At 42.5% G+C, this 12,653-nt stretch overlaps 1 non-coding gene across 1 annotated transcript; it reads left to right on the top strand.

Annotated features, from left to right (window-relative positions):
- The first annotated feature begins 724 nt into the window (after window positions 1-724).
- Window positions 725-831, top strand: LOC114785015 (U6 spliceosomal RNA). Its single transcript, XR_003748997.1, has one exon. It is a non-coding gene; the product is annotated as a U6 spliceosomal RNA (small nuclear RNA).
- Window positions 832-12,653: the final 11,822 nt, after the last annotated feature.

Here is a 12,653-nt window from a genome sequence, read left to right as displayed (position 1 = left end):
AAGTGCTAAACACCTCTGGGAACTCCTTCAAGACTGTTGGAAAACCATTTCAGGTGACGACCTCTTGAAGCTCATCGAGAGAATGCCAAGAGTGTGCAAAGCAGTAATCAGAGCAAAGGGTGGCTATTTTGAAGAAACTAGAATATAAAATATGTTTTCAGTTATTTCACCTTTTTTTGTTAAGTACATAACTCCACATGTGTTCTTGATGTCTTTAGGTAGAAGCTACCAGTGTAAATGGTCATGAAAATAAAGAGAACACATTGAATGAGAAGGTGTGTCCAAACTTTCGGCCTGTACTGTATATGAAATATTACTCCTGTAAACACGTTACATTCATATGAACCTAATGAACAATAACAAAGATGTAATGTAGTACCTTTCCTATTAATTTATATTAAACAAAAAAGCAACAAATAGTACAAATAATAAAGTAAAAATAATTAATACTATAATATAGGATGCAAAAAACTGACAGCATTCATCATTACTAAACCATTACAGGTTGGTGCAATTTGATGCACAATAACATAAATGCAGTAGATAAGTAAATGGATATTTCATGTGAATGTGCACTTACATAAACTTACATGTTTTTTCAATCAATGAATTAGATATTAAGATCCTAATTTTTCCCAGCGTGACCAAAAAATGTTCTGCGAAAATGTGAATTTTGACTTAATGTGAGGAAACACCATGGTGTTCTTGATGCGATGTGGTAGACATGCTTGCTACGGCTGCACATATACTAAAATTGGATCGATACAGATAATATTAACATGGCCCCTGCGAAAGGATGACATGCAAATCCGTGAAACGCTCCATATTTTGTGCGGCGGTTAAGGAAGTGGCCCCGTAATCAGAAGGTTGCCGGTTCGAATCCTGATCCGCCAAGGTGCTACTGAGGTGCCACTGAGCAAAGCACCATCACCGTCGGTGATGGGTTAACTTCATGGGATCACTTCACTTTCACTTCACTTTCAGTTTCACCATCACTTGGGATGACAGGAGTGTGGCCAAGTCTGGGGCGATTGCGGTGACCACAGCAGCCTTTTCCCATCATCCCCATCTCACCCAAGCCAACCCGACCTCACCCACACAAACACATCAACAACCAATGCTCAACTCCTCCAAGGTATACGTCCAAAGTTCCGGAGAGTCTTGGCTCCAAAGGAGGAAGTCACACCATCTTTATTCCTCCCATGGGCCGAGCAAACTGGTCTGGGTAAAGGGATCAAACTCTGTGCTAATTATCTAATCAAGACCACTCCTGTAAGCCTGACTTATAATTCCCTTGACCTGTTTATGGGTTATTGATATCTTATACTGGCTTATTAACAACATATTCAATTGGCGCTATGTTGTGTTTTCTTTTATGGATCTCAGTTCATGGGGAAGTCACGTGTTCCACCTCAGGCATTCGGAGCGACTTCTTGGCATATATAACATCTCAGCCCCCACCTCACACATACCCTCAGAGCCAAGAAGGGGTCCAGTGGGTAAGTGACCAGGCCTTTGGTCGCTAACGATGCTAACACAAACCTCCTGCTGAAGGCTAATAAAAACCTGCCCTCTATTAGATTCAAAGATGGTGCAGGTTGGTGGGTGTGTATGTGTGTGTGTGTGTGTGTGAGAGAGAGAGAGAGAGAGAGAGAGAGAGAGAGAAAGAGAACCAGTTTAGATTTGTATAAAATAAATGTAACACACTCGCCTATGAACCAGGTTCAAATCCCACTTACAACCATTGTGTCCCTGAGCAAGACACTTAGGGGGGGACTGTCCCTGTAACTACTGATTGTAAGTCGCTCTGGATAAGGGTGTCTGATAAATGCATTTTTTATATATATATAATGCATTATCCAGAGCACTCATATACCCTTATCCAGAGCACTCATATATATATATATAACTCACTATAATGCCAGGTTCTGATTGGTCAGCTCACTAGCATGTGAAATTAATGCACAACGCAACTCTTCGTCATTACAGAAAGAGCTTTTTTTGCATGTGTGTGTGATTTAATTTCATTACTGTGTAAAATATAAATGAACACACTGTACAAATGGCATTGTGATTGCACACATACATACACACAATGTTTCCCAAATGGCAGACACACTGCCAAGACAACCCCTCCCTACCTCCACCACCAACCCCCATCACCATATTGTCTCCAGGAAAAGCTGCTAGCCTCAAAGGTAACAATAAACTAATTATGGGTTTGGCTTTTTTTTCTGAAAGCAGCAGCCTGGGACGCGAACACAAAAGAAAATCTTTGTCTAACTCTGCCGAAACCGCACTGTGCTAAATATAGGCCGCTTTGCTTGCGTGTGTGTAGCCTGCAGAGGCACTTTGACGGAGAAGAAACGATCAGTCAGACGCCTCCAGACCGACACATGAAGCTGATTAATGCAGAATGGAGGAAGTGGATAATGGCATCTGTCTGTTATTTGTTTGGTTTAATTACAGGGATGTTAATCTCTGGCAGAACTGAAGGGAGGGAGAGAGGCTATTGTGGGCATTATAGGGGGGGGGTAATGGGGTGCGTACAAGCCGCTTTCGTGCATATTACGCCGGGTCTAGACGACAGTCGTCCAATGGCTTCCAGAACGTCTTAAAAGCAGGTTTTAGTGAGAAGGTTGGGTGCGTCATCAAGCAAAACGTCTCATTCAACACCTTTTTTTTTTCTCCCTACCCTTCCCCTCCCCACCCGTCTAATGTTTTCTCTGCTCTGTTCCCAGCACGACTGTCTTCATAAGACAACGGAACACTCTGGGAAGTTCACTCAGAGGAGAGAGGGCGTGGGAGGGAGGTGGAAAGACGGCGGAGAGACAGCAAGTCTGGGTAAAACTTTAGAAGAATAACTACTGTTTGCTTTCAAGTTCTTTTTTGCGCAAAAACAAAAATTTATTCAAAAACCAGTGTTCACGATGATTTCAAAGCCACACTTTGTTTAAAGATGCAATGTGCAAGATTTTGACAATTTACTCTATAGTCAAATGGGGGCAGTATTTCACCCAAAAGATGAAGCAGTGACCCCTTAAATAAGTTTCTCTTTGGTCCATTATGATGATGTTGATGATGATTATAAATCCAAAATGACACCAATGATATGCACTTTTTTCAGCCTAATTGGTTGCTGCTTAAAATTGCCATAAGACAGGGCTGAATAAATTATTCAATATATAGTATTGTTAGCAAAAATCATAAATAAAAGAACTTCTATGTGTTGGAAATATCCATTATTATCAATTATTATCCATTATTCTAATTGTTATTATTAATACAATCAATTGATTTTTTTCATCAAAACACAGGGGAGTTTCACATGAAATGTCAAAGAAACATGAATAAACAAATCAATAAATGTCCAATATGTTATGTGGTTTGTGACAATTTTTCTCAACCACATTTTGAAAACAGAATTTTTTTTATTTTGGGGACATATGGATGGGACTCACCAAATCAAAAAGTTCAGCTAGGTTGGCCAAGACACAGAATACTTACAGTTTCCTCCAGACAACTGCAGACGCCTCGCTTCCTGCTTCCTGGAGTCTGATGTCACACGCAGGTTCAAAGAGCTTCACGCGCCCTTCGTAAATAACATCTCAGCTGACCCAGGCCCCGGGTCTCAACTGTAAAAACGTCACGGCCATCTGAGACAGCGTCTCCGGCCGGCTGTTAAACAGCAATATAACGTCTGCGGGACCATTCCTGCACCCATCAGCGGATTCACACTGTACTCCTACAGTCAGCCGTTTGTTTCACAGACCTCATAAGATCCCTGATCCATTAAACGGCCATCTTCCATGTTCTCACACGAACAGAAAAGTAGTGTGACTTGCACTGGAAGAAATTTTATAATTTTATTTTATAAAAAAAAAATTGTTTTGTTGAAGATAAAGGATAATTGGCTACACATAGAAAATATAAGTCTTGTTATTAAGAGGCGTTTTACATATTCATAATACATACATTACACATCCATTGCTTGTTGAAAATGTGTGTTTTCAACAGCCACTGACCTAATGGGACATACATCATATTTTACTGGCAGCATAACTGGCAACATAAAGGGGATTTAATTTACATAGACATATTATGACATAGACATAGACATATTATGCACACATATAGATACTAGTGGGTGAAGCAAGATCTACCTAGAGAATTCTTAAAAGCACATTTACATTTTACATTTACAGCATTTATCAGACGCCCTTATCCAGAGTGACTTACAATCAGTAGTTACAGGGACAGTCCCCCCCTGGAGCAACTTAGGGTTAAGTGTCTTGCTCTGGGACACAATGGTAGTAAGTGGTGTTTGAACCTGGGTCTTCTGGTTCATAGGTGAGTGTGTTACCCATTATGCTACTACCACCCTACGAAGTTCTAAAATACACATTACTCCAGGTGAGGTCTCAGCATAGCACCTCAGACACTGCTTTATAAGTACAGTGCTCTAACCAATTGCGCTACTTCAGCTACACAAAAGAACAAAATATTCTGTTTTGTTTTTTACAAATATTTTGCTGTGTTTGGATAGAACACAGCGCACCTTAAAAAAGGATTTGGTAAAAATTGTTTCATCAGGATGGCATGAAGTTGAGCGCTTCCACCTTCATATGAAAAGGCCAAAAACAGATACTTCTCACCAGACAGGTAGGTGTGTGTGTGTGTGTGTGTGTGTGTGTGTACCGTTGTGTCACCTGAGTTGAGCTCGTGTAAACAATGACCGGAGTCACTGCACAGACACGAAGGCGTCACACTCTGCCAGGGAGACAGTGTGTCATCACTACTGTAATTATCCCTAAGAGAGACTGTATGTGTGTGTGTGAGTGTCTTTGACCTGCAGTCTCTCAGAAGAGAGATCTCATATCTCAAGGGACAAACCTGTAAAATGAAGGTCAAATAAATAAAAATCTCCTCTTTCAGTGTTAGATCTGCTATGTAATACAGGTTTGGGTATAAAACAAAGCACCTTCTCTGCTGAAGACTTTGTTCCTTTTGTATCTGTGCTAGAGTGTGTTTGTGTGTGTGTGTGCGTGTGTGTGTGTAAATGCATATGTGTTTTATATGCTTTTTGTGAGCACTTGAAAGCACCAAACCAATCCAAAAAATCTGATGAAGGGTTTTGTGTAGTACAAAAATCTGGAAGAAACTGATGGCCGGATGTCATGTTGATGTATCAGCAAAAAGCACAGAGAATTATGGGACAGAAATATTGTGTCACGCCGGTGAGCTGACAGGGAAGGGAAGCGCTGAGTCGGGACATTCTGAAACAACGATTTCATTAATAACTGAAACCAAAACCAGTGCGATGGCTGAAAACAGGGGAATAAAGGGGAGACCATAAACAAGCCAAACTCAAAACACACTTTAACAGAAACCCACTCACATGGTGGCCCCGGACCCTCAGTCTGGCTCCCCAGTGTGGTCCCACATGCCGGCCCCGGACCCTCAGGCTGGCTCCTCGGCGTGGTCCCGCATGCTGGCCCTGGACCCTCCGGCCGGCTCCCCGGCGTGGTCCCACATGGCGGCCCCGGACCCTCCAACCTGCACACATAATTCAGGGCCGATCCTTCCGGGTATGTGCGGGCCCTGTCTCCGCACGTCCCCTTTGACGCCTCTTGCGTCCCCTTTGTCGCTCCCTGCCCCGCACAGGGAGGTAGTCCCGGAGCCTCTGGCAACCACATACAGCACCCCTGTCTGGTGCATTCTGGGACCATGCAGCCCCTCTCGCTGAACGTCCCCACTGGCAGAGCGGCCAGCTTCTCTCCCTGCACCGCGCAGGGAGGCTGTCCCAGAACCTCCGGCGACCGTTCACGGCACTCCAGGCTAATGCCTTCTGGGAACACACAGCCCCTATCGCTGCACGTCCCTGGTGCAAGGTGGGGGCTTTGCTAGACCATCCGGCTAGCCCCTTCTGCGTCCGTTGGAACAAGCAGGCCCTCTTCCTGCCTGTCCCAGCTGGGTAATCATGCCTACCAGGGGCTCTATGGCGCTCCACCCCTCTGGAGACAGTCCCAGGCCCATGCCTGGCCCGCCCCCCGTACCGGCTCCCGGAGGACCCAGCTCAGGGAATAGGGGAATAAAGGGGAGAACATAAACGAGCCCACAGGCGTGTGGCGATTGCCAGAACTCAAAACACACTATAACAGGAGCAGGTGAAGTTCACACACAGAGTCCACTAAAGTTCACAAAATGTTGTCGCTGCAGAGGGGCGGAGTCACAGACTTTTAACAGCTGCAAAAAAAATTTCTGAAATAATAGAAAAATCCTGGACTAAAATCTCTTTACCATTTGAATTGATGTTAGACGAATAAATCTTATTAAGTAACTGGGTACATCAGAATCAGTAAAGAATCAGTGAAATCTCTTTTTGTCAGATTATGCTTGTTATTGACATTTGCCAACATGCTCCATGGGCAATGGAAAGCCAAATAGATCATTTTTCATGACCCCTACTACTTTTAATAGAGTTAATCAGGACAATTACCAGGTCCGTGACGACTCCGTGTTCTTTTCAGAATAAGCAGTCAGCAGCTCTTTAATTTCCAGAAGCCATTTCAACAGCAAGATATGCTGATTGTTTTACAATAAGGAAGAGTTTTCCTCATTTCTGCTGGCTGATGAAGTTTACCACATTTTTCAGACGCTTTTATCCAGAGCGGCTTACAATCAGTAGTTACAGTGACAGTCCCCCTGGAGACACTCGGGGCTTCCTGCTCAGTAAGTAAGTAAGGTTTGAACTTGTTTGTGATCTTCTGGTTCATGGGTTACTACCAGCCCTATAGTTTGCAAACCTATGAGAATTTGATTGCTTACTCCGCCTACTTCTCATGATGTCATAAAAACTTTTTTTTTTTTAGCTTCAGTATCCATTAAATCAAATGATACCAGGGACACTGAGAGCAGTGAGAAGAGTCCAATTGCCAAATAATATATTGCTATAGGTCTATAGGACGGGGCACTGAGGTGCCACTGAGCAAAGCACCGTCCCCACACACTGCTCCCCGGGCGCCTGTCATGGCTGCCCACTGCTCACTCAGGGTGATGGGTTAAATGCAGAGGACAAATTTCACTGTGTGCACCGTGTGCTGTGCTGGTGAGTATCACATGTGACAATCACTTCACTTTACTTAGCATTACATGACAGGCTGCATACAGTGAAGTACATGACAGGGTGGCCATTAAAATATATATATATTATTATGATACTACTCTCTAAACTAAAGGTTGTTTCACAGCCATTATTAAATTTTTTATTATTTTGTGCGAGTTATTCCTTAAACTAACCATGACCACCAGGACAGAAGTGCATTCCTTCATTTCTAATCCATCCTCCTCTCTCTGGACAGATTTAGCTCTGTAATCGCTGCTCGGAGATCAGACCCAAACCCTGCAATCTTCCTCTACCATAATTAGGCCCAAGTCAGGAATAGACATACACCCTGTGTGCCCTTTTTCATTTCGTTTTCACTCTTTTCTTTTCTTTTACGTTTTATCCCTCCTTTAAATGAGGTGTAAGGGAACCTGCATTTAAGGTCTGCAGGCTAAATTACAGCCCATCTCCGAGGAGAGGCACATTTGATATATAATCTGCTAATATGCGTTCGGCTCTTACAGCGTGTGTTTTTCAAATGGGCCTGTAAATGCATTTTTGTTCAGTCACACTTCTCCGACTGGCAGTCACACAATTTGTTGCATTAACGTACATCTATGTCTTCTACACCTTGCTCTTGAGCAGGCACCGTCCTTTCTGTGTAAATACAACTGTGTGTTCTAAACAAATCAACAGCCTCTTGCACAGACAGTCATAAGATCCATGTGGAACCAAGAAGGGTTCTGTATTGGTGTTTCATTGAAAAAAATGTTCTGAATATAAAATACATCTTGCGGTTCTTTGCACGGTTTTGGAAAACATGTGAAAGGAAATGTTCCTAAAATCATCTCAAGTTACCCTAAGGACGTTTATGAACCCTCAGGGAACTCTTTTTTTTTTTTTTTTTGAGTGTAGAGAGTATAGGGAGTTTGTATAGGGAGTTTTTTTGGAATGGGATTTATCCCTCACTTTTCTCAGCACTGCTTGAAGCATGTGATTGTAGGAAATAAGCGACTTGTAATCACGATGTGCAGCCTGCTGTCTGCTGCAAGCGCAGATGTTCTCCCTGTTGTGCCTTTAATTTGTGAGCGCTTAAGCCAAAAATGGATTCAGTTGCTAGAAGTTTGGAAGTATAGGTTCATTTGCAAGCACATCACAGGGAATCGCAAGATCTTGACCTAACTCAATCACTCAATCAATTTTTATTCAGACAGCGCTTTTTACAATGTTCGTTGTCGCAAAGCACCCAGTAGTCTAACTGTGGAAATTGTCCTTGAAAGTGAAGTGATTGTCATTGTGACAAACAGCAAGCACAGCACACGGTGACACAATAAAATGTGTCTTCTGCTTTTAACCATCACCCTTGGTGAGCAGTGGGCAGCCATGACAGGTGCCCGGGGAGCAGTGTGTGGGGACGGTGCTTTCCTCAGTGGCACCTTGCCTGTTCGGGATTTGATTTTGGGTCTGCTTCCTTACCCGCTAGGCCACCACTGCTCCAATAGGCTCAAAGAGGGGGAACCCATCCTCCTTTCATCAGCACAGGATAAGCGTGGGATGTTCAATGACATTCAGCCAGGAAATTATGGCAAGTTTCTGGAGCAAAGCTCACCACCACCATCATTTCAACACCAAAGAAGGAATATCTGTAGGTTGACATGAGAATCTGTCTTGAGAACGATTGAAACTCTTTTGTCACTTACAATCGCTTCCTGTCCCTCTGAAAGTGAAAGTGAAAATTTTGACAAAATATGGTTCACCAGATAGAAATTAGACTAAAATATATTTTCATTGTTGTTGATTAAACAAGACGACGAGATGTTACTGTGACTGTCCCTGTAACTACTGATTGTAAGTCGCTCTGGACAAGGGGGTCTGATAAATGCTGTAAATGTAAATGTTATTTATTCTCATTTAATCGCATTATTATATTGCAGTTTCTGTTTCCTGTGTCTCCCATCGGGCCGCAGAGATGATGTCACTTCCGCAAAACACATTCGTGGCATTAATTAGATTTCAGGATACTTCTGATGGGTGAGCAGACAGCGTTTTAATTATGAAATGGGTTTGACTGTTCTACCAGATACTTGTAATATATTGACTGGGTTAAATAGAATTGCATTACTTAAAATAAAATTTTCATTGACTAAAATTACACTAAAATGCCATCCGTTCTTAGTGACAAAAAATAAACTAAAATATTCATGGATAATTCTTGCTAAAATGCTCAAACTTGACTGAAACTTGACTGGACTAAAATGAGTCTGGGTGTGACTAAGACTAATGATGACTAAAATGACAGCTTGACGAGTTCCTCTGACCAAGGGTATAGGTAAAAATAACGCTGGAAAAGAGAGAAGCGAGAAAGCGATGGACAGAGCAGGGGGAAGAGTGACACGCAAGCGAAGAAGCTACATGTGTCGGCCTGCTCCCTTATCAGCCGTGGCGCTGCTTTATCTGCGTCTGGAACGACTGAGAGGAGCTCTGTTGGGAGATCAGAGTTCGCACATTGATAATATCTGCATCCACATGGCACGCAAACACATGCAGCAGGAGGCTGGGATCATGTGACTCTCACTTCCATTACAAAGACCCAAACTCGCTTACACGACCGGCCAGAAGTTCAGACCCCCAGATCCACCTTTTACCTCCATTTTTTTTTTCACAAGAAAAAGCAGCAAGAATGTGGTTGGAAAAAGCCAAAAGTGTGAAATTTTTCCAGAATACCAATTCATTGGATTTACTTCATTGAATAATGGTCATTGGTTCCACGTGATTCATTTGATTTAGGTTGTTCTAATTTCTATTGCTTTATTACAAACCATACATATTGTGGCGCTCAGGGGCTGCTGGGCTCCTACCGCCAGTGCTGCAGCACCTGATTAGGGCGTCCAGATCAATCCAAGCTGAAGCCAGTTAAAAAGCATTAATGTGGATCTGGACTTTGCTTACCTTGTGTTTGTTCTTTCTGTTTATGTTTAATAGACACACGCCTTCGGCTTGATTTGAGGTCCTTTTATGTGTTTCGGTTTCTTTTTTTTGGCCATCATGCATGTTAAATTCTGTTTTAAATTAAATCCTTATGCCAAGATGACTCGCTTCTGTGCCTCCTACTCCACATGGCCCCAAGCCGTCACAAATATTAAGTTAGTTCATTTGGCATTTAATCCAAATTCAACATGTTATACAGTAAAAAAAAATTACTTCATATATCATACATGGTACAGAAACACTGTCTTAACATAAAATAATGTGCAAATTCCATTTAGCACTGCTGAAGGTTCGAGGAAGACACTCATCTAGACTCTTCTCTGTCTTGGACCCTAGGTGGTGGAATGAACTTCCCCCCGAGGTCAGAACAGCACAGTCGCTGAGTATTTTCAAATGGCATCTTAACACCTTCCTCAATAGACAATAGTTAGACTAAGTTGAAACTTTCTTATAGTCTGAATTATACAAGAAAAACTACGATCGAGCAAATAAAATGATTGTATTAATGATTTGAGTCCTACTGAACCAGAACTGATGGCAACATGAAAGCAAGTTGGATAAGATGAAAGTACATGAAAGTAAGTTGGATAAGGGCATGTGCTAAATGCCATAAATGTAAAAGTAACAATGTAAAATATTTGTAATTTCAGAAATGTTATTGGTCATCGTCATGATAACAAAATATGCAAATAGAGACAAGCACTGTTTAATCCCTCTAAACTGTTTAATTACACTCTCATTCACTCAGATTGTGGCTGAGACCCACAAAATGAACACACTTCTGTGCAACTGTGTGAGATGTACAGAGCAGTCATTTCCCATGGGCAGTAAGAATGAATACAGTGTGTTTTTGCACTGTACGTGTGATTAACTATGTGCGAGCTCCTCTGTACGTTAGCAGCCTGGTGAGTGACTGCTGGCCCCTCATCGGCGTAAGACGAGTACCGTACTCCGGCTGTTTCCGACGCGATCTTTTACGGCTCCCTTCACGGCTTTCACGGCCTCCGCAATGCTCGTAAAACAAGGCGCACTCAAACAATGTGAGCCTTATGAATGAGTGAAAAAACAACTGCCCTGTCAGTACGGAACAATGAACGCAACGTTTCCACTGCTGCCCGAGGTGCGTGTGTTATGTGTGAGGGGATTTTTAGACTATGACCAAACGCTATAATTTCTGTGATCTGGTGACACATTTAGTGTGCGATTATAAACCTTCATGCGTGACATGTAACTGTACTCTGAATTCAGTAGCAGCTGATCTAATTGGGTTCAACATTGTAACAGAATACTTATAATAAAAATTGTTACAGTAAATCTCAGCCGGCACTTTAATTTCTGGCTTTCACAAAGAGAAATATTATCCTGCAATTCATGACATGGAACCTGCCATGATATGGATGCCGTGGGTGCCTCGCAGCTCCAAGGTTGTGAGTTCGAATCCGGATTCGGACCTTGTGTGTCCAGAGTTTAGATGCTCTGCCCGTGTTGGGATGGATTTCCTCAAAGTTCTCTGGTGTCCCATGATGAGTGTGTGCAGCCATGACCATGAGTAGAATGACTGAGGACATGTGGGACTTGGCACTGATTGAGGTATGAGTTGGGCGGGACCCTACGCTCTACAAACTGCATTACGAGATTCTTATCACGGTACAGGTCATGGTGATGTCATGGTGAAGCTTCATCAAAAGACAATCTGCTCCAGCATTAAATGGGAGTAGCAGGACAGTATGAGATGAGATGGTGTTAAGAACAGATTAAGAACAAGAACAGACATCATAACCAGGAAGTAAATAACCATGGGTGGTAGTAGCCTAGTGGGTAACACAATCGCCTATAAACCAGAAGATCCAGGTTCAAACCCCACTTACTACCATTGTGTCCCTGAGCAAGACACTTAACCCTAAATTGCTCCAGGGAGACTGTCCCTGTAAATACTGATTGTAAGTCGCTCTGGATAAGGGTGTCTGATAAATGCTGTAAATGTAAATGTAAATTTAAATGTAATAAATTGGGACATTTAGAGTCTGGTTGTGATGTTGAACTAATAATTATGGCTTATGTGGTTTCACATGTGTTGCTTGTATAAGTATCACCTCTGGTCCTTATGCCTGCATTTGTCCTGTCACCCGGTGAGTGGTCCCAGTTGTACACCCTATCTTGTTATTAAACCCCTTCTTTGTGTTGGGATCGTGCGATTGTGTCCTCCTTGTCCTGCGCTGACATGACAAGAACACATTTTCAGTCAGATCTTAACATTTTTAATGTTCGGAATGATGATGATAAAAATATGTGTTACTAACAGTGTGTTTGTGCCAATTCGAAAACTTTAACTTTAAAGTTTTTTTAGCGCCATCATGAGTGGCACAACTCTTGTACAGAAAAATAAGGGGCTTTGTTATGTCATTACACAGGGTTGTGGCATTAAGAATATATGTGTGTATACCCTGCAAATCACTGAGGGATTTGCGCAAGATGGACAGGAATAAAAAAAACTGCTTCTCTGCCTCGCACACACACGCAATAACACACACACACATACATACACACAGACTGTTGGGAT

Source organism: Denticeps clupeoides, chromosome 2 (genome assembly GCF_900700375.1).
Source record: "Denticeps clupeoides chromosome 2, fDenClu1.1, whole genome shotgun sequence".
NCBI classification, from domain to species: domain Eukaryota; kingdom Metazoa; phylum Chordata; class Actinopteri; order Clupeiformes; family Denticipitidae; genus Denticeps; species Denticeps clupeoides.
This window is presented reverse-complemented; position numbering and strand designations above follow the sequence as displayed.